This window comes from Monodon monoceros, unplaced genomic scaffold (genome assembly GCF_005190385.1).
Source record: "Monodon monoceros isolate NGI ecotype Baffin Bay Population unplaced genomic scaffold, NGI_Narwhal_1 Super_Scaffold_21, whole genome shotgun sequence".
Taxonomy (NCBI): domain Eukaryota; kingdom Metazoa; phylum Chordata; class Mammalia; order Artiodactyla; family Monodontidae; genus Monodon; species Monodon monoceros.
This window is the reverse complement of record NW_021703778.1, coordinates 92,026,269-92,049,177: the sequence shown is the minus strand read 5'-3', so window position 1 is coordinate 92,049,177 and position 22,909 is coordinate 92,026,269. Positions and strand designations below refer to the sequence as shown.

The 22,909-nt window shown below is 42.5% G+C and overlaps 1 protein-coding gene across 1 annotated transcript in view; it reads right to left on the bottom strand.

The window, feature by feature from the left end:
- Nucleotides 1–22,909, bottom strand: part of FSIP1 (fibrous sheath interacting protein 1) — a 214,052-nt gene that overhangs the window by 16,616 nt on the left and 174,527 nt on the right. The gene's annotated exons all lie outside the window — the stretch shown is intronic.

Genomic DNA, 22,909 nt, shown 5'->3' with positions numbered 1-22,909 from the left:
TATCCAAAATTGCAGGGGAAATGTACAACATGCCTAGAGAATAAGTTTAGAATCAATCACACATACTAAAATCCAGAGAAAAGTCCCACAACACTGATGGAAATGAACTGCAGCACCAAATTAACCACTAACACTCCCTCTACACATAGAAGTACCTTGAGCTAAAATGAAGATATTAGAAAAGCACCTTCGATTTTATAAGTCTTGGGGCATCAAACAGGGTAGTAAGTAACCAGCTCTTTGATAAATAGCCAGGAATCCTGCCATAATCTCCAGTAGGTGTTTCTCTGTTCCCACTACTCCTTGGTGTAAACCCTATCACCACCCAATTCCTATATTAGGCAAACAGGGCAGATTCACCTGCCCCTGGGGATTCACCACTCGTATGTCTGTCTACAACTTTCAGTGGACAATACTACCAAAGACAGAAGAGGAAGAGTGAAGGGGTGGTGCATCCTGAGATGTGTAGTTGCTTCAATGTTACAGGCCTAGACAGAGGCCAGGGACATTCCAATAGCAGTGCATTCTGGGAAGAGGATTTGATCATACACATTTAATCTCCGCTTGTAGATGTTATCAGGGCTGATTGTTTCAACCAAGATCTTAAGGATTTAAAAGTATTTCTTCTCTTCCAGTGATGCTCTCAGGAAATAAATCAAACAGAAGTATAGAGCTATGTTCTATAAGAATTCAACTGAACAGCATGCCACCTGAATTGCAACAATGTCAAAAAGAACGTGATTGAAATATATTGAAAGACACTGAAAAAAATTTCTCCTTCTTTAAAGAATCAGCCCTGTCCCTGATTTACATGGTGGATTATCTAGGACAACACTAATCCTCCTTCACAGGGGAATGAATTATCTGAAAACAAGAAATTCCCATAAGAAAACCTAATCATGAATTGTAATCGCCTTAACTTCTACTTCAGTAAATTAAAACAATGCTGTTGGTCTACTTTGTAGGACACAGTAAGAATTAACCAGATATTCTGCATGTATAAAGTACTGGGGCGGAGCTGTTATTAGAACTAGTATATTTAATTCCCCATTACTGTGCAATGCTTCTAATGCAGCTAACAAAAAGTAGTACATTAAACAAATTTTGTATCACGCTTTTAAAAAATATTATGTGTTTTAAAATTATATTTAACTTCCATATATTAAAAACCAGTTTTCATAGTGGCGAGTACCATTATGACTTTGAGAGTAACAAGAAATTGTCTGGGAATATATTCTTAATAATCATCTGGGATTCAAAATTCAGGTAAATCACCCTAAGGTTAATATGCACGTCAAAAAAAATAGGTTGAATTACATATTAGCAAATCCTACTTTTAATCACTAGACATTTCATGCATCCAGATGCATAGGAGCATTCCCTTCACCCTACTATGTAAACGTAGTCAACTAGAAAATGAAGGCAGCCCTTATATGGTACTAGATAACTAAAATATACTTTCAAAATCTGCATATATAAAATTCCTTATAATGAGTAAACAATTCCCTAGGATTTAGAAACCGTCCACTGAGTGTCATCCTCAGCAAACATCCAAGCCAAAGGCTTAACATACGAAATTTCCAGACCCCAGAAAAAAATCAGTCCATACTAGAGCAAGAGGGTGAAGGATTATGGAAGGAGGTCTCTGGGAGGGGCGGGGAATAAAAGAGGGGGAGGTGGAAGATGGGTAGATCATCTGATATGTTTGCTCATGTCCCCAAATAGTATTGGTAGGATAGATGCTTGGAAGTTCTGAAGACATATTTAGCTAGACACACAGAAATTTAAGTAACAGGAAAAATAAAGCAATTATGAACTCTGGGGAAAACAGAAAGCTAGTTTTTCAGATAGATAACAGAAAATTAAGCAAAAGAAAATAAGATAATTATTAACTCTAGGACAAACAAAAAAGTTGTACAAGAAAGGATACTATAGTTATACTACTTGCTTTTGCTGTAAATGATGCTTTCACAGTCATCATAATATAAATAGTGATGACTGGGATAACCAAAAATTGTGATTTAACTATTTTGGAGAAGTGGTAGGAGAGAGAAGGAATGTTTGGAGTAACAATGTGAAACCCTTGGCTATAATTACAGGAAGTCAATATATAATTGATATAACAATACAGTACCATCATATTATTGATATGAAATGTTAGGTCATTGTAAATTGATATAAAACTGATCAATTAGGAAGGCAAGCTATTAAGAAATAATATAGAGTTAAAGCAGGGGAAACCTTCTAAAGGAATTAAAAGGGGTTGACTCTGGAGAGCAAAACTAAGAAATGGGGAAGAATGGGCAAGGAGCTATCATTTTTGTTTAAAACATTTTAACACAACTATTTATTTTATTACTATAAGAAAAATTAAAATTAACTTAAAATAAAATATAAAAGTGATTTAAATGCATTCAAAAATTTTAAATAAAATTAATTTAAAAATAAATATCTGGGGCTTCCCTGGTGGCACAGTGGTTAAGAATCCACCTGCCAATGCAGGGGACACAGATTTGAGCCCTGGTCCAGGAAGATCCCACATGCCGCAGAGCAACTAAGCCTGTGCGCCACAACAACTGAGCCTGCGCTCTAGAGCCCGCGAGGCACAACTACTGAGCCCGCGTGCTACAACTACTGAAGCCCGTGCGCCTAGAGCCCGTGCTCCACAACAAGAGAAGCCACCACAATGAGAAGCCCACGCACCCCAATGAAGAGTAGACCCCCACTCACCTCAACTAGAGAAAGCCCGCGCACAGCAATGAAGGCCCGATGCAGCCATAAATAAATAAAATTATTTTTAAAAAATAAATAAAAAAATAAAACTCTGGAATATTAAAATGAAATTCCCAACTGGTTATATCTTTGGGCATCAGAAGCAGATCCAGGTTTCATGGAGCCTGAAGTTTATGTAATATTGGAGCAGGGGAGGGTACTTCTTTAAGAAAAAGAATACAAAATTACAAATAGAAAATAGGTATAAAAGTGAGTTTTTCTTCTTTGGAATGTGAAAAAGATCACAAAAAATTAATGGGGGAAACATCAAGCCCATCTCTTACACTATCTCTTTAGGTCATTTACCAGAAATGCTTATGTTTCCTGACTGCAACCTTGCTTCCTCTCCCCACTCAAGGTTCATACAAGAGAGGGCCCCTGAAGCTTAAGCTTCACTGGTTTCACAGTAAATCTTCTGAGTGCTCCAAGATAAAGCATAACACATTTGAGTCTGTATGTACACAGAAATAAGCTCAACTACAATAACCCCGATCCTCTGGGGGAAGCAGCGCAATGGGAAAGAAAACACAAAAGACTAGAACTTGGGCTTCAGTTCAAGCTTTGCCACCTTGTGCGTATCACCTAAGGGGCCCATTTACTGCAGGTGTGAAATAAGGAATTGAAGAAGATGATCTCTACATTAACTTGTAGCTCTAAAATTGCTTTTTATGAATAACTACTCTAAAATTAAAAATACATATTAGAATAAGCTGTTCTATTGCACCTCAGAATGTCACCTGGGTAGAATTTATGAAAACAATAACAAAAAGAGAACTTTTATTTCTTTAATTTCTTCACAATACCATCTTGAACTCAAAAAATAACTAAAAATTCTCTGGTCTCAAAACATTGTAAGTACAAGTAAACCAAGTATATTAAGCTCTCAAATTAAATTAATTTCATTACAGTGTATCTGGGTGGTAAGACATCAGAACCTTCAACACAAGCCATCTTTCTCATCTTTTGATTCCCTGCAGAGCCTTGCCCACAGTACATGCTCAGTAAATCAGTGTTGTGGAAGGTTGCTGAGTGTTTTGAAATGGCTAAGTACTACATTAATATAAGTTATTTACAAATGGCGGAACCGGACTAAATGGGGCTTATCACAAACATCTCTAATGACCCTTGATAGGTCTGGGGCCATAACCCACAACTTTCATCCAGATTGCCTTGAAACTCTGAACTAATTAAGCTCCATATCTCAACGACTGACTCACTGTGCAAGCACAGTCAAGTAACCATCTGTTCAAGTCTTTACCTCAAAGTATTCGTCTTTCATGCCAGCTCTAATTTTCCAGTATTTCATAAACAAGTTATTATTCATGCTATTCCTGTCGTTCATGAAATTCATCATAGTGCATCTCAGTCTTCATTTTTCCAGAACAGAGCCCAATCTATTTTCTCTCCTTCTATGAAAGCCCCTCTTTTCCCATCCTCATTTAAATAGTCTTTTTATGGATCTTCTTTCTTGTTTTAGCCAAAACACACACACTCTGTAGTCACAGAGTAAATGTATTGGATTTTCTCATCAGGAAAAAACTATAGAACACTTGTGGTGTTAGTTCTCATGCATCTTGCTGGTCTTGTTGGCACCCCAGGTGATGTCGTACAGAATAATAAAAACTAGCATTTACTAAGCACCTACTTTGGGCCAGATACTGCCCTATGCATCTTACATGTATCAATTCCTTTAATCTCCATAACAAACCTATGCAGTAGATACTATTGTTATTCCCATTTTATAGATGAAGAACTGAGGCAATGAGAAATTAAGTAATCCGTCCTTGGTCATACAACTACTAGGTGGTGGGACTTGAATCCAGATAGTCTGGGTCCAGAGCTTATATGCCTTACATAGTCTCTCATTGTAAATGAGTTCTCCCTCTACCATTCTCTAAGTATCCTTTTCCCAATTGACATTCACTTTTCTGTCCATTCCCTCAGATATTAAAAACTCTTCCTGTAGATTATTTCACTTAACTTTGGATTTTATTACCCCAACTACCTCAGCATCTTACACAGATTTACACAGTGTCCTCTACTTCAGCTCACTTCAGGAAAAAAAAAAAAGACAACCCCACCTCCATTCACAGGGTGCCCACTGTTTATACTTCTCCACCCATATAAATACCAGTTTGGTGTAGGAGCTAAATCTGATGGGGAATGCAACTTGTAATTGCTGGTAAGGAATCACAGGCTGTGGATTACCTGACCTTCATCCCTGCCTCCCCTCCTATGCTATGTATGTGGAGTTTCCCCAGCCATAAAAATCTCCACTCATTTGGTACTGGATTTGTTGACAAGGCAATCAAGATTTTATGTCTCTGGTGCAGATAACCAGAAAGTCAAGTATTACAAACTAGCAGAGGCAATTTTGTCCTTTGATGTAAGCTTATGTCTGATGTTGGGGTTTTTTTTCCCCACAAACACTAAGTTCCTAAAGACCCACCCTATAAAGCCAATACATTTATCACAAGTGAGAAAATGGTGGGAAGCCGGAAGTCCTAAATGATTAACAGCAAGAGTGTGGATATAAATTGCTTTCAATGACATCAAGTTCTACCTTAAAATAAACAGCTAGAAAACACCCCACCCTTTGCTTAATTACCAATATATAAGTTTACAACTCTCTGTTGCAGCCACTGCTGGCAACACTTAAGCAGTAGTTTATAGTCAAGGTTTTTTAGCCATTAGGGACAGAAATCCTTATCTCAAAAAAACCCCCCAAAACAGGGTAGGCTATGATGAACTCCTTTAGCTTTCGCTTGTCTAGAAATCTCTTCATCTCAGGCAGTAGAGGTGAGTGTTGATGTAGGATCTAAGAAGTCACCTCATGGATACCAATAAGCGGGAAATGAAGTATCAACAGGGCTGTTGGGGTCCGGAGATGAGAAGCCCCCAGGAGCCAAAGTCATGTGTTTCATCGTTCTCTTACTGAGTCCCTGTGGTCTCTTAACTCACTGCTTGTCTGATGCATGCTCCTCTCTGCAAACCAGCTTTCTCTGCTTATTAAAGGTTTCTGCTCTCTCACAACCTCAGCTTGCCCAGGTAGCATGAGTTAACTCTGGTCTGCAATCAGCATGACATTAACAGTCTGTCACCCACCAATGAGTGACAGTGGTCTCTATGTCTATTAGCTCAAATTTTCAAGCAAGATAACCTGGTTGGTCACTGACCAAATGACGGACTGAAATGTCAGTTTCAAGTGTTTACCACTAGTCCAATCACCTGTGGTGAGGGTCACATAGTATGAACTTGGCCACTCAAGTCCATGCTTTTGGATAAGGGGGATTTCCCAAAGAAGAAGGCATTTAGCAGAGCAGGGACCCCAAAATAAATCTACCACATTGCTAAACTAGAATTGCTATTAAGTACATAACCAATAGAAGGGACCTGACACTTAATGAAGTTTTATAGCCAACTAAAGGATTAAGAATCAAGGAGTTGCCAAACTTCACCTATCTCATTCAGTCTGAGCACTCACTGAATAGCTAACTGAGATATAAAAGTAGAATTACTTGTCAGAAAATATTCACCTGTAGATAGAATGGTAAGACTTCCATGTGGACTACAGAACAGCACTTTCAAGTCAATGTGCTCCTAATCATCTCATGTGGGCTCAACAGAGCCACATCACTTGTGGTTCTTAAGAGTAAACAAGTCTGAAAATGATGGGGGTAAGTGATTAGTGTTCCTCTGAATGTCTGCATCAACAAGGATACACTGCCAAGGACTCACAGAAGGAATAGGCTTATTCATCCTTCCCCCTCCTTAGCTCCTTCCCTCCCTATCCTATTCTTCGCCCTTCTTCTCTTACACTGAGGCTACCCCAGTCACACAGAGGCAAGTCTGGCAGGTACAATGCTCTTCAGAGGCCACAAAGGTCCCGGCAGCCAGGCAAGATCTGGCATATTTTTACCCAGAATAGTCAGAGGTTGTTCAGCCAGAGGAGGCTCTGAACTCTAGTCAAAAGGTCACTGCCAGAGAAACTATGTAAAACATTAGGAATAAGGGCTGAGGCCAGGTTGTAAACAGGAAAATGAGTCAGCCCCCAGGTCAGAAGCTGGAGGATCTGTGGATAGAATAACAGTGTGTGAAATAGGTCAAGATGAGCGGCTCTGAAGTGAGTTCATAAGTGTGATGGTATTGGAAGTCCGCTTTTATGCGGGGCCTGCCATGTCAAAGTAACCATGTAGCAGCATAGGACCCCCCCTTGCCCAGGCCACCTATCTTCCCCGAATGACTAGGAGAGGCAGGGCTTGGAAGGGTTTGCCTGGTGTGTTTGCTCCATGAAAGGCTGCTGTGCCCGTGAGCATTCAGTGATGGTTCTTCCCAGCCTAGGTGCCAGAGCTGGTATCCATGACATCAGGCTTTCTGTTTCTAAGAGGATGAGAAGGGTGGGATGCCAGCAGGATCCCAGTGTATAAAGGAAGGGTGGGCATGGATGGGAGGATCTAGAAGCAGGGTATGGGATCCTCCATTCCTCCAACTTGAAAAGGGGCCAGGAACTCAGCTTTAGTTGACGACATAGTCAGAAGGGTGCAGATGAGCCTGGAGGACAGCTAGATCGACGTCACAACTTCGGTTTCTAAAAGAATGATGGGGGAAAAGGGCTCTCATTTTTCCATTCTGGGGGAAAATTATCATTTGAGCATTGCCAGCAGCTGCTGTTTTTCAGCAGTAGAGGCAGCAGATCAACTTCAATCAGATTCCCCTTGTTCTGAGTGAGCCACTGGAATGGCCCTTCTGTAACACATCTGTCACTTCCTTGCCAGAAACAAGGCTTGGGTTCCAGCTCTGCAGCTGGAAGACGCCTGGCACCCCTGTCCCAACAAAACAAAGCTTAACCAGGAGGTTGTCAGAAATGAGGTGAGCAAGTTTGTACACAGAGCATTTCTTCTGGTCACAGGGGGCTGGAGCACCCACCCACCTACCCACCCAGCCCCCACTCCCTGGGGAAATATATCCTGTATGTTACTTTTAGAACAACTAATTCTCACTGCTATGCAAGATGGCTAGTTTATCGGAGAGTAACAGTTATGAAAATCATTTGCACGGTCTTCTCTACTCTCAGTTTGAAGTTTATTTTTACTATGTAGAGATAAGTTGGGTCAGAGGAGGTCATGATGGGGTCAGAGTCAAGAGAGCCACTAGCTATTTAAATGCTTAAACGTGGGCCAGAGTCCAGATCAAGCTTCACCCTTTTGTTGGAGGTCAGCTGGGAGATGAGTCAAGTTAGAGCGATATGGTATCATCAGAAGAGATAACCTACAAGGACCTACTGTAGAGCACAGGGAACTCTGCTCAATACTCTGTAATAACCTAAATGGGAAAGAATTTGAAAAAGAATAGATGCATGTATATGTATAACTGAGTCACTTTGCTCTACACCTGAAATGAACACAACATTGTTTATCAACTCTACTCCAATATTAAAAACTAAACTAAAGAACCCCTGTATGCCCACAGGGCTGCAGAACTTTAAATACTTCTCTTGACATCATGTAAACTTCCCATTAAGGAGAAGGTGACCTCAGAGCTCTGTCTCCGGGATCTTCAGCATGCGCTTTCTGGGCTAGCCTAGAAGCAGTGGTGCCGTGGTCACCACAGGACCATCCCCAACAAGGGCTCATTTAAGGTCAGGTCAGGCGAGGATATCCAACAGGTGTTAAGGAGGATAACTGATCACAACTCACACCCAGTCCAGGAGGACACGGAGGAGGCCACCTACTGGTGCTGAAACAAAGCGGAGATACGGCATGGCCTAAAAGGTAGCACCTGACCTCACACGGCCTGTCAAGGGATCGAACAAAGCCTCCAGGCTCTGACCAAGAGGACTTCTGCTTTCCAGAGACTCGGGCCCTCGATTTGTGATCAGTGCCACATTCATCAGCAGCTCTGAGGACAACTCTTCTGCCTTTTGATGTGCAGCCTCTCACTATGGTAGCATTATCTGGACGGCCCCAATCAGAGAGAACCCTCAGCTGGACCCCACCAGTCGCCAAGCAGGACCCAAAGGGACCTTCCCAGAATAGGACTCCCCCACGCCCATGTCCTCTGCCTGCCTCCTGTCCGTAGAGGAACTCTACCAAAGCATAAGTTTAATCAGAGACATGAAAAAATGCAGAAGTTAAAGAAAGCAAACAGGACCAAATAATAATAGTTTAGCCATCAAACAAAGTCAAGGACCTTTAGTTCCTCCTCAAGGGCTTTAGATAATACTCTGAGCTGTTTTGCAGGTACTGACGCTCCCACCAGACGGAGGAAGTGAACTGTGTGCTGCCACCAGCGCATAGATCCCAGATTGATTGGAACCACAAGACTGATGATGCTGACTTCCTATTACCTCACCTCCAACCAAGCAGAAGAAGGTCCACGAGCTGATCACACACCCCACAACCCCCCTCCCTCCCCCTCTCTTTACAAACCCTTTCCCTGAATGCCTTCAGGGAGTTCGGGTCTTTCAAGCACTAGCTGCCTGGACTCTTTGCTTGGTGCCCTGCACTAAACACCGCACTTTCCTTTGCCACAGCCTGGTGTCAGTAGACTGGCTTTACTACGCACGGGCGAGCAGACCCAAGTTTGGTTCAGTAACACACCCACATAAGTGAGACCCCTCAGAGAGATGCCCAACCCTGGGAACTGGAAAAGGAAACTGAATATTTCCTTGAATGGACAAGAAGTTTCCTAGCAGCACAGACAAGCCCAGGGGCCATGCTGCACTGGCATTCAAATGCTCCAACATGACCATACCCGGTTTATCCATCACCCAGAGCTGCGCACCTGCCTGCAGCTGGGCTGAGTGGATCTAACAAGGCTTGTGCTGCCCCCAAAGCTGTGGATCCAGGTATTGCTATTGATGCCACTGCCACGCCCCTCCTGTCACCCTCAGGCACATCATGCCCCTCTTGCCCCTCATCCAGGACTTCCCTATTGCTGCTGAGTTGTGACTTGCTAATGAGGTGTGAGATGCTCAGCTGGCCACTTCTAGGCTTGTGCAAATCAGTCAGTCCTTGGAGTAGACTTTGACCAAGAGGGGAGAGGAACCAGTGAGTAAAATCCTTCCCTTTCCTCCTCCTAGAAGGACTGCCCTGAAATGTAGTCCCCCATATGGATTCTCTCTGAAGGTGTCCCCCCAAGATGAAACAATCAGCGTTGTCGCCACCCCCCCCCCCGCCGCCATTTCTGCTTTTCTGGTGTTGCTTTAGCCAATTAAGTGGCAGCCTGTGAGTTTCAGGCTCTGCTCTTCCAGACTGAGACAGTCACAGTAAGCAACAGCCTCCAAGTGCGGGCAGGGCTCTGGAAGTGGCAGCTTGAGCTGCACAGGGTGAGCCTGGGAGCACTGGGCCAGCAGCTCCACCCCAGCCTCTATAAACTGGTCAAAGGCTCCCAGGACGGAGCTGGCTGCATGCAGACACTGCAGAGCTATGGCCAGCACTGTCAAGATCCTATGAGGCAAAGTAATGCTTTAGGATCCTTGGGGCTCATGGCTTAATAGCTGGTTCCTACTGCCACTGCTAGACGGGAGCAGCAGAGCACTGCCCAAGGGATTGGCTCAAAGGAGAAAAGCCCTTGGAGTCCTGGGAGGACATCTGCCCAGGGCAGCCAGAGGGAGGTAGCAGAGCTGGAGGGATTATATGAATTGGAGCTAAGGGGAGACAGCCCAGGTCATAGCTTAGGTTTGAGTGTCAAGATAAACAGAAAAAAAAAAAGACAAACACGAGGTGTAAAAGTGGCCATGCAATGGTGTTCCATACCAAGTCACATCCACTGCAAAGACAGAGGAGGTCTGCCTTCATTCTGGGCGGGCAGAGTTCAAGACCAGGCCGGAGCTCTAAAGAAAGTTAAACAGGAACAGACCCTACCCTGTCAGCAGCCACTGATGGATCAAAATGAAGGGCTGGGGAAGCCGTGCAAATACGTGACATTCCTCTACATCTTACATGCAACTCCAGCATCCTTTCTCCATGTTGTTTTCCCAGAGCCATTGATATTTCATTTGGTAAAATGCCCCAAGTTAAGCATTCCCTAGGCTGCATGTTATCTTTTTGAAAAACAACGAAAAACAAAAAACCCCAAAAAACAGAAACCCCCAGGTGGAGAGGAAATACCCTTAACAACAGCATAGAGTAGGAGATAGAGGCTGCCGTTTCTGAGTTTAAACCCCAGCTCTCTCACTCCTAGCTGTTCCATTCCATATTGGGCAGAGTATTTGATCTCTCAAAACTTCAAACGTCTAAACTGTAAAAGTGAAACAACAACTTGCTGACTCCTAACAACTGGTTGTGAGGAGTACTAACAACTAACAATATGCAAATGAGCATGAGATACATGCGTGAGGCTGCTAGCATCGCACCTGATGCAGAGTAGGTAGGATTTCAATCAATGCTGGAACACTGGGAGGAACACTATGCTTGACTGAGACGCAGTAGTGGCTAGATGACCCAGTTACGAAGTTACCAACTTAAGTCTGTATGTTCCAAGCTCCAGTGGCCCCTACCACTGAGGGTCTCTCTGGGGTACCAGGAATAGAGCTTTGCACATCATGTCACAGCTAACAATCTGCAATGAGTGAACTGTCCTGTATACTCTAATGGATTCATATGGGGCTACAGCAACCATCAGATGCCAGGAGAGGACACACACGAGGGAAAGGTCGGAACATGAATCTTCGTCTTCCCTGCAGGAAGCTTGCGCTTCAGGGCAGATGCTATTAAGTCTTCAGTACCAGAAAGTACCATAGCAACCAAAAAGGACCAGAAAGGGGCTGGTTTCAAGACACTTTTATAATTGCTCAAAATAATCAATGTCAGGACTCAAGATGAATTTTGTGAAGCAGAGGAATGTAGGTGAAATGCATTTATTTCATGCACAGGACACTTTTCCCTTTCACCAATGTCCCCTCCTTGCTCTGCTCCCTTCCCTAAGGCATCTGAAGACCCCATGCTGCCTCCTCAGCCCTCTCCGCCTGAGCACACACTCCTCAAAAAGTATACTCAATTCCAAACCTTTTTTTTTTTTTTTTTTTTTTTTCGGTACGCGGGCCTCTCACTGTTGTGGCCTCGCCCGCTGTGGAGCACAGGCTCTGGACGCGCAGGCTCAGCGGCCTTGGCTCACGGGCCCAGCCGCTCCACGGCATGTGGGATCTTCCCGGACCGGGTCACGAACCCGTGTCCCCTGCATCGGCAGGCGGACTCTCAACCACTGCGCCACCAGGGAAGCCCCCAAACCATTTTAAATGTCCCACTGCCCTCACATCAAAACTTACCTGTTCTGAGGTGTGTTTCCTTATTACTCTCCCTCAGACAAAGAGATCTAGGTCCATCTATAATCCTCCCAAGGAACAAGCTCAAATTTTACAGGAGCTTCTTCAAATCAGAATGACTTAGTCCAAAGACATGATTCTACGAATGGGAATCTGGGCCCCACAGCTGGATGGTAGACGATATTTGAGAGATACCATTTTTAGCAGCCTCAGAGAAGCCATATAGTGAGACCTAGTCTAGCTCTACAAATGATTGGTCCTGTCAAATCTCATCAGATCTGATTTTCCTCTTGGGTGTAAATCTCGCACCAGAGAGTTAACTCCACGTTTAACTTGTTAATCAAGGAGAGCTTTTTCTGGTTACAAACAGATGACCTGTAGCTTTTCCCAGGGTTAAACAAGAGCTCCTGAAGCTTTACCCAGTCTAGACATGTATCTGAAACATCTAATTACCCCTGTATAGCCTGCATGGCACACAACACCTGACGTCATTACATAAACATGAAGCTCCCTACTAATACTGCTGCTCAGTGAACTGTCCTTTTACATTTGCCAATCTGAAAGTGAAATCATGCTACCACTAAGAATAAGGATAGTATGCTGTAAACAATAACTGCCAAGCTTTGCTATGACCCAAAAATTGTGGGAGTTAAATTCTCTAAGAATTAAACAAAAAAATCCACGTAGTGAACTGGATCCAAATTCATAAGGATCTAAATTGCTTGATGCATACTCTCTCTGAATTTAATTTTCCCTTCCACATAGAGCAAGAGGCTATATGAAAGGGATAACTCTTTCCACCTCCCTGGTTGTCAGGTCCTACATTAGGCAGGTGACCAAACCAGCCCTGGTCATTAGTTAGTTGCACTGGGGTTGGGATGTGGAGTTGGGGTATGGATAGAGTTTATATAAAGTCAAGGACCATCCACCATGTACCAAGAATGCTGACATACATTATTCCATTCCATTCTCCCAACTACCCAATGAGGAGAACTGGGAAATCATTCTCCACATTGAACAGATAAGGAAACTAAGGCTCAGAGAAATTAAGTATCTTGGTCCAAGGCCCAGAAATAATAAAAACTGAAGCCAGAATGTAAATCCAGAGCTTTTCATACTCTTACTGTCTTCACACAGTTGCTCAGAAGAGTTGGTTAAACTCCATTTTCCAGGAGAGGTGCTCTGGCAGCAGCATGGTACCATGACATGCCCCCTCCACACTCTATTTTACATCTGAAAATGTTATAGAGCAGGACAGCCTAATAGAGTCCCTTCCACTTCATAAACTTGAAGCAGAAGTATGAACAAGAGGTCCTTCCACTGGCTGACAGCTGCCCCCTGCTTCCCCCAAACCTGGAATGCCAGGTTATATCAGCACAGCACCCGCTTCGTCTGCCTTCCCTGATAGATGTTAAGTTTCTCAAGACTGGGACGGGGTCCTCCCAATCTCTGTGTCACCATGTCTGTGGCACAAGAGAGACACAAGGCAACGTTTTACTGGCTATACGAAACTTTCTTTGGGTGTTCCTCCACCTTCTACAGTGGCAGTCACTCTATAAACTAAACTCAGTGGTCTCAGTCTGTCCTCCCAGGATACAGCCCAGCCCCTTCTCTCCCCTGTGTCCTGTTCCCTCTGGACTCTGCTCTCTCCATTTGGCTTTGGAAGGTAATGGTTTAATGGATTAATGAACCTTCACTGATTATTTGGGAAGACCAGATAACAATGCCTTAACTCCTAAAGAATTCCCAAACATTTCAGATGCCAGCAACGGCAGTCAGACAGACACATTGGCTGAAGGAAGAGGATACTTCTGGTCCTCTCTGTATCACCCTCCACAGGCAATGACTCACCCTAGCTGTGGATGCCCCCTCATCCCCACCAACTTCAGGAATTTAGTTCCACTGACCAAGGAAAAATGCTTCAGATTCACAAAAATTCCCAAGTGCAATAAAAAGCCTACACTCTGGACCTATGACTGTGATATTCACTACATGTTTGACATAGAGGTTTAATTTGCTCTGCCATGAAAATAGAACTGAATAATAATCACAGTCTTTGTGGTTAGGTTTAATTATGGAAATCTACTCATGTACTTATACAGAAAGCCTCACAAGCATGGCAGAAAACCATTTCTTTTCATAAATATTTATAGGGAAAGAGCCTTCTGAAAAGGTTCTTTATTAGTAAATAAATACTTCAAATAAGCAAGGCAAAATAGGGTCCCCACCTTTCATAGGATATATTTTCTAATCATGTCATATTAACATTCTCTCTTTTGATTTCCAGTGATAGGCGAGGACAAGCTCCAACCTCTGCTCCAGGTTGGGGTGCTGAGTCACTTATTTAGAATGGAATATGCAGGGTATCAAGATGGACAAGTACAATCCATATTCAATGTGGTGGTATTGAAAACATCACCTAATTGAATATGTTAAAATATCCTGGCTGAAGAGATAGAAAAAAAAAAAAGCAGTAGAAGCTTTATATCTTTGTACTTTCTGATTTTATGATATAGAAAATACTGTCCCTGGAAGTCAGACAAAATAATGAACAGCCTTTATCTCCTTTTAATCAAATTTCAAATTAATGTTTTATCTTCAAGTATGCATGGTAAAAACACAATTTCCCCTAAAGCAGTTAATAGTAATTAATTTAAGGATGACAGGCTGAAATACAAAATGCATTTGGAAAAAATGGAAACACAGGGAAGTAGATTCATATAAGTGCTTCCATTTGCTGGATGTAAATTCCCTTACTATAATTACCATTTTTTAATGTCCAAAATCTTCCCCACATAGACCATCCTTGTAAAATGCCAAAACAACTAACTTAATAAATCTAGTTTTTTAATTATTAAAATACATTTTAGGGCTTCCCTGGTGGCGCAGTGGTTGAGAGTCCGCCTGCCGATGCAGGGGACACGGGTTCGTGCCCCGGTCCGGGAAGATCCCACATGCCGCGGAGCGGCTGGGCCCGTGAGCCATGGCCGCTGAGCCTGCGCGTCCGGAGCCTGTGCTCCGCAACGGGAGAGGCCGCAACAATGAGAGGCCCGCGTAACACACACACACAAAAAAGCATTTTAACTGAATTCATTAGTTAATAAAGCCAGTGACTTTTTCATGACTAACTTGTTAAAATTAATTTTGTACTTATAAATTATTAGTCTATCAATCCATAGTATTAATATAATTATCATCCCATAACTAACTTACCATATTAAAATTAATAATATATAACTGTGAAGCCAGTGGAAATGAAAATCTTTAGATGTAGTTAATTACTTTAATGAATACATGAAATTGAAGATTCATTAGGGATTTTAATACTCTGTTTCAAGACTGAAACCACTGTACATTATCAATCGAATTTATTTCAAATACATTTCAAATTTAAAAGCTAGATATTAAAAGATTAGATGTCGGTTAGCATCATCTTCATGTAAGCTCAAACACTGCAGTTGGTTGCCACACATACTGAAAGAACTGTACCAGCAGGGCAGACCACTGACATTCCTAAAAGATCTAACCCCTTTCACAGAGACTCACATGATCCCCACATTTACAAATACAGAAATATATGTATGGGCTCCTGACTTTCCCTTCAGCTCATCCACAAGCTCTACCACCCCACCTACCAGAATCTATACCACATGCCCTGCTGCCCCTCATCCCTAGATGAACTCTCCATGCTTCTCTCTTTGGCCAATCCCTCCACTTGTACATGACAGATAACCCCTTCTTGCCTACTCAAGGTCATTGCTTTATCAATTCTCCCCACTCTCTTCTGCATCACCATGTTCCCCTCTCTCTCCAGAATTATTCCTATGAGCATACAAAAAGTTTGTTCTTCCACCTTAAGAAAACACCCACCTTTGACCCCATACCTCTCTCCACCCACCACTCCATTCTCTCATTTTCTTTACTATTTCTTTAAACGGTCTTGATGCCATCAAATCCCTCTCCCTCTAATGTCTCTTAAGCTCACTCCAAGCAGGATTTAGTCCACTCCATCCAAATTGCTCTTGTCCATGGTACCAATGTCCTCCACATTTCTAAAGCAGCGATCAATTCCCAGTCCCCGTCTTACCGGATCTCTCAGCAGTGTACGACAGCTGATGACTCTTCCCTTGGCTTCCAGACCACCGCTCTCTCCTGACTTTCCACCTTCTTTACTGGCTGCTCCTTCGCTGCCTCCTTGGCTGGTTTTTCCTCATTTCCCCAACCTCTTTACCTTGGGGAATGCCCCAGGGCTCAGTCCTTGGATCAATTCTCTTCTCTACTAATCTCACTACCTTGGTGATCTCATGCATCTATACAGGGTTAATTTGCAAATCTGTACCTCTTGCTTGGACCAGTCCTCTAACTTTAAATTCATCTATCCCACTTCCTACTTAACATCTCCACTTAGATATGCAATATGCACCTGAAATTTAACATGTCCGAAGCCATATTCTTGATCTCACCCTTAACCCTGCTCCTCCCACAGTCTCCATGTCAGTTAATAGCAACTCCAGCTTTCCAGCTGCTCAAGTGAGAAACCTTGAAGCCACCCCTGGTTCCATTCTTTCTCTCACACCATGTCTACAATATATCTGGAAATCTTTTTGGTTCTACCTCAAAACATATCCAGAGTCTAACTTAGTCTCACTTCCTCTGTGCTATCACCCTAATCTATCATCATTTCCCACCAGATGCTGCATGTCCTCCAGATTGCTCTCTCTGCTTCCCCTTGCTACTCTATTGAGCATTCTCAACCCCGAGAACCCGATCAAAAATGTAAGTTACACCACTGGGTGCTTTTCTACTTAGAATCCTCCAATGGTCCCCAGCTTCCTCAGAGTAAAAGCCAAACTCCTAGGAGTTTGGTTCCCCTATCATTGTTGGGTTTTTATCTCCTATTTCCCTCCTCATTCACTCCATCCAGCCACCCTCACTACCTTGCTGTTCCTTGAACATGAGGGGCATGCTCCTGTCTTAGGGACGTTGCCCTTGCTGTCCACCTTCCTGAAACAGACCACCTTCCAGATATCTTCACAACTTGTTCCCTCGTGTCTTTCAAGTATTTGTTCAAATGTCACCTTCTCATGGAACCCTTCCCTGACCACCCTACGTAAAAGTACAGCAGCTTCCTTCTGTACTTCCACTCCTGATGCCCCTTCCCTGACTTATTTCTCTCCATACACAGCACTTCCCCTTTTTACATTCTCTATAATTTACTTGTGTTTTGTTGCCTGCCTCCTTCCACTAGAATGCAAGCAAAATGTGGACAGAGACGTTGACTGCTCATTTCATGACTCTATCCCCAGAGCCTAGAAAAGTATCTTGACATAGTAGGAGCTTAACAAAATTTGGTTAATGAATGAAATACTTTTTCTTGGAGGGGTATGTGTTGCACCTGTATGTGCTCATACCATGACTTAAGCATCCTTTTTTATTCTCTGGTAAAATTTGATCTCCTACTTGATGAGTGATATTTGCACTATTTGGAATCTTTGCTCAAATAATTTGATGAATCACTTTTTCTTACTTCTGTTGTCATAGTAGTATCACAAACCAATATGTTTCTTTTGGACAGTCTAGTGTTTTTAAATTTTTTTAATTTAAATGCCTTCAAGAAGAATGTGTATATTCTCTAATCTGCCAGGACAATCCTTCTCTCTACTGTCCTACCCTCATCCATCTCATACATTTACATAACCTTCCTGCTCTCTGAAGGAATTTCACTTAGCAGCACCTGCATAGAGCTTATTATAGATTTCATAAACTAGCCCCATTTCCAAATGCAACTTTCTACTTTTATTTGTCAACAATTCCATTTTTTGACCAAGAACCATAACTTTCTCAAACTACTTTTCCCTTTATTCATTTCCATCACCACATCAGCATATGATCCTTTCAGGACTATTTCTCACAACAAAATAAAGTATCTATAACACGGTGAGAATTACTTTGTCAGTGGTAAGGGACAGAGAAAGGAGCTTCACTGTGGTGTGGATGCCAGCAAACTGCCTAGATTGTCTCCTTCCTGCTAGTACACACGTTATCTTACACCAAGACATCAGTGGTACCTGCTATATCCTGCTCTTCAGATCCTATTAGCATGTCACAATATATTGAGCTAGCATGATGTCCTGTGTGATGAGCAACAACCTTGTGGACAAAATGATGTCACAGTGCCAGAAAGGAGGTATCACCCACCCTGAGGCAAGACAGTGAAGTTACTATGCTGCTCCTACCAGATAAAAGCAAACTGTTTCTAGAGTATTCTCTGCTTATTTGCCTAGAGGAAAAGCATCTTCCAGATAAATAAATGCACCACAAATATGAAGGCATGTGTTTGGTTGCTCCAAAAAAGAGGCTGTATCTTAAATGGAGCAAGTGTCTTCTAATCTCTGAAAGGTCTTAATATTGCCTTTTCCCTGGTTACTCTAATAAATACGCTCAGGTCTCTTTTGTAGAGCCCAGTCTAGCAAGTTTTTGACCTTGCTTCCATTTAAAGGATGTCGGGCTTATGAACTGATCCCTGTCTGGGGATTAGGTGAGAGGTTATGACTACCTACTTTAATGAGTAAAATCAGGCCTCTGTTTGCCCAAGATGCAGAGTTTTTTGGTTGTAAAAACCACGTAGCATAGCTAAGTGCCTATCTATTTCAGTCACAGGGATCCCATCATCAACAGCCATTTCCAAAGATCCCTGATTGTCATTCCAGTTAAAATGCCCATCCTGCAGCCTATTATGATAGCCATGTTGCCCACCTTGCCTCCTAATGGTAAAGAGCTGCTCCCTAAGCTCCATTATCTCAGGATCCTAATATACCTAGTAACATCAGGGAGCCCCATTTCAGCTTGAGCATCTTCCATCAGCACCACTGGCCTACAGAGAACGACCACTCATTTTTGTCCTAAAGATGTGAGTGGGCCCCTCATCACTGTATCTCTCAAGCTTTCATTAAAGAGTCTCATCAGGCGGGGGCAAGCCGCGGCTAAAAGTGCGGTCCCCAGAGACAGACATGAGACGCTAGGGCCGCTGCTGCCGCCACCAAGAGGCCTGTGTGCGAACACAGGTCACTATCCACACCCCCCTTCCGGGGAGCCTGTGCAGCCCGCCACTGCCAGGGTCCCGGGATTCAGGGACAACTCCCCCGGGAGAACGCACGGCGCGCCTCAGGCTGGCAACGTCATTCTGGCCTCTGCCGCCGCAGGCCTGCCCCGCACTCCGTGACCCCCCCCCCGCCCCGGCCTGAGTGAGCCAGAGCCTCCGAATCAGCGGCTCCTTTAACCCCGTCCTGTCTGAGCAAAGAACAGACGCCCTCCGGCGACCTACACGCACAGGCGGGGCCAAATCCAAAGCTGAGCCCCTGGGAGCTGTGAGAACAAAGAAGAGAAAGGGAAATCTCTCCCAGCAGCCTCAGAAGCAGCGGATTAAAGCTCCACAATCACCTTGATGTACCCTGCATCTGTGGAATACATGAATAGACAACGAATCATCCCAAATTAAGGAGCCGTGTGGATGAAAGGCTCTTGGTGCTGCAGCCAGGAGTTAGTGCTATGCCTCTGAGGTGGGAGAGCCAACTTCAGGACACTGGTACACAAGAGGCCTCCCAGCTGCATATAATATCAAACGGCGAAAATCTCCCAGAGATCTCCATCTCAACGCCAGCGCCCAGCATCACGCAACGACCAGCAAGCTACAGTGCTGGACATCCTATGCCAAACAACTAGCAAGACAGGAACACAACCCCACCCATTAGCAGAGAAGCTGCCCAAAATCATAATAAGTCTACAGACACCCAAAAACACACCACCAGACGTGGACCTGCCCACCAGAAAGACAAGATCCAGCCTCATCCACCAGAACACAGGCACTAGTCCCCTCCACCAGGAAGCCTACACAACGCACTTAACCAACCTTAGCCACTGGGGACAGACACCAAAAACAACAGGAACTACGAACCTCCATCCTGCAAAAAGGAGACCCCAAACACAGTAAGATAAGCAAAATGAGAAGACAGAAAAACACACAGCAGATGAAGGAGCAAGATAAAAACCCACCAGACCTAACAAATGAAGAGGAAATAGGCAGTCCACCTGAAAAAGAATTCAGAATAATGATAGTAAAGATGATCCAAAATCTTGGAAATAGAATAGACAAAATGCAAGAAACAGTTAACAAGGACCTAGAAGAACTAAAGATGAAACAAACAATGATGAACAACACACTAAATGAAATGAAAAATACTCTAGATGGGATCAATAGCAGAATAACTGAGGCAGAGGAACGCATAAGTGACCTGGAAGATAAAATAGTGGAAATAACTAATGCAGAGCAGAATAAAGAAAAAAGAATGAAAAGAACTGAGGAAAGTCTCAGAGACCTCTGGGACAACATTAAACACACCAACATTCAAATTATAGGGGTCCCAGAAGAAGAAGAGAAAAGGAAAGGGACTGAGAAAATATTTGAAGAGATTATAGTTGAAAACTTCCCTAATATGGGAAAGGAAATAGTTAATCAAGTCCAGGAAGCACAGAGTCCCATACAGGATAAATCCAAGGAGAAATACACCAAGACACATATTAATCAAACTGTCAAAAATTAAATACAAAGAAAGCATATTAAAAGCAGCAAGGGAAAAACAACACACAAGGGAAACCCCATAAGGTTAACAGCTGATCTTTCAGCAGAAACTCTGCAAGCCAGAAGGGACTGGCAGGACATATTGAAAGTGTTGAAGGAGAAAAACCTGCAACCAAGATTACTCTACCCAGCAAGGATCTCATTCAGATTTGATGGAGAAATTAAAACCTTTACAGACAAGCAAAAGCTGAGAGAGTTCAGCACCACCAAACCAGCTCTACAACAACTGCTAAAGGAACTTCTCTAGGCAAGAAACACAAAAGAAGGAAAAGACCTACAATAATGAACCCAAAACAATTAAGAAAATGGGAATGGGAACATACATATCGATAATTACCTTAAATGTAAATGGACTAAATGCTCCCACCAAAAGACACAGATTGGCTGAATGGATACAGAAACAAGATGCATATATTTGCTGTCTACAAGAGAACCACTTCAGACCTAGAGACACATACAGACTGAAAGTAAGGGGATGGAAAAAGGTATTTCATGCAAATGGAAACCAAAAGAAAGCTGGAGTAGCAATTCTCATATCAGACAAAATTGACTTTAAAATAAACACTATTAGAAGAGACAAAGAAGGACACTACATAATGATCAAGGGATCGATCCAAGAAGAAGATATAACAATTGTAAATATTTATGCACCCAACATAGGAGCACCACAATACATAAGGCAAATACTAACAGCCATAAAAGGGGAAATCGACAGTAACACATTCATAGTACGGGACTTTAACACCCCACTTTCACCAATGCACAGATCATCCAAAATGAAAATAAATAAGGAAACACAAGCTTTAAATGATACATTAAACAAGATGGACTTAATTGATATTTATAGGACATTCCATCCAAAAACAACAGAATACACATTTTTCTCAAGTGCTCATGGAACATTCTCCAGGATAGATCATATCTTGGGTCACAAATCAAGCCTTGGCAAATTTAAGAAAATTGAAATTGTATCAAGTATCTTTTCCGACCACAACGCTATGAGACTAGATATCAATTACAGGAAAAATCTGTAAAAAATACAAACACATGGAGGCTAAACAATACACTACTTAATAACGAAGTGATCACTGAAGAAATCAAAGAGGAAATTAAAAAATACCTAGAAACAAATGACAATGGAGACACGACAACTCAAAATCTATGGGATGCAGCAAAAGCAATTCTAAGAGGGAAGTTTATAGCAATACAATCCTACCTTAAGAAACAGGAAACATCTCGAATAAACAACCTAACCTTGCACCTAAAACAATTAGAGAAAGAAGAACAAAAAATCCCCAAAGTTAGCAGAAGGAAAGAAATCATAAAAATCAGATCAGAAATAAATGAAAAAGAAATGAAGGAAACGATAGCAAAGATCAATAAAACTAAAAGCTGGTTCTTTGAAAGGATAAACAAAATTGATAAACCATTAACCAGACTCATCAAGAAAAACAGGGAGAAGACTGAAATCAATAGAATTAGAAATGAAAAAGGAGAAGTAACAACTGACACTGCAGAAATACAAAAGATCATGAGAGATTACTACAAGGAACTATATGTGAAAAAAATGGACAACCTTGAAGAAATGGACAAATTCTTAGAAAAGCACAATCTTCTGAGACTGAACCAGGAAGAAATAGAAAATATGAACAGACCAATCACAAGCATTGAAACTGTGATTAAAAATCTTCCAACAAGCAAAAGCCCAGGACCAGATGGCTTCACAGGCGAATTCTATCAAACATTTAGAGAAGAGCTATCACCTATCCTTCTCAAACTCTTCCAAAATATAGCAGAGGGAGGAACACTCCCCAACTCATTCTACGAGGCCACCATCACCCTGATACCAAAACCAGACAAGGATGTCACAAAGAAAGAAAACTACAGGCCAATATCACTGATGAACGTAGATGCAAAAATCCTTAACAAAATACTAGCAAACAGAATCCAACAGCACATTAAACGGATCATACACCATGATCAAGTAGGGTTTATTCCAGGAATGCAAGGATTCTTCGATATACGCAAATCAATCAACGTGATACACCATATTAACAAATTGAAGGAGAAAAACCATATGATCATCTCAATAGATGCAGAGAAAGCTTTAGACAAAATTCAACACCCATTTCTGATAAAAACCCTGCAGAAAGTAGGCATAGAGGGAACTTTCCTCAACATAATAAAGGCCGTATATGACAAACCCACAGCCAACATCGTCCTCAATGGTGAAA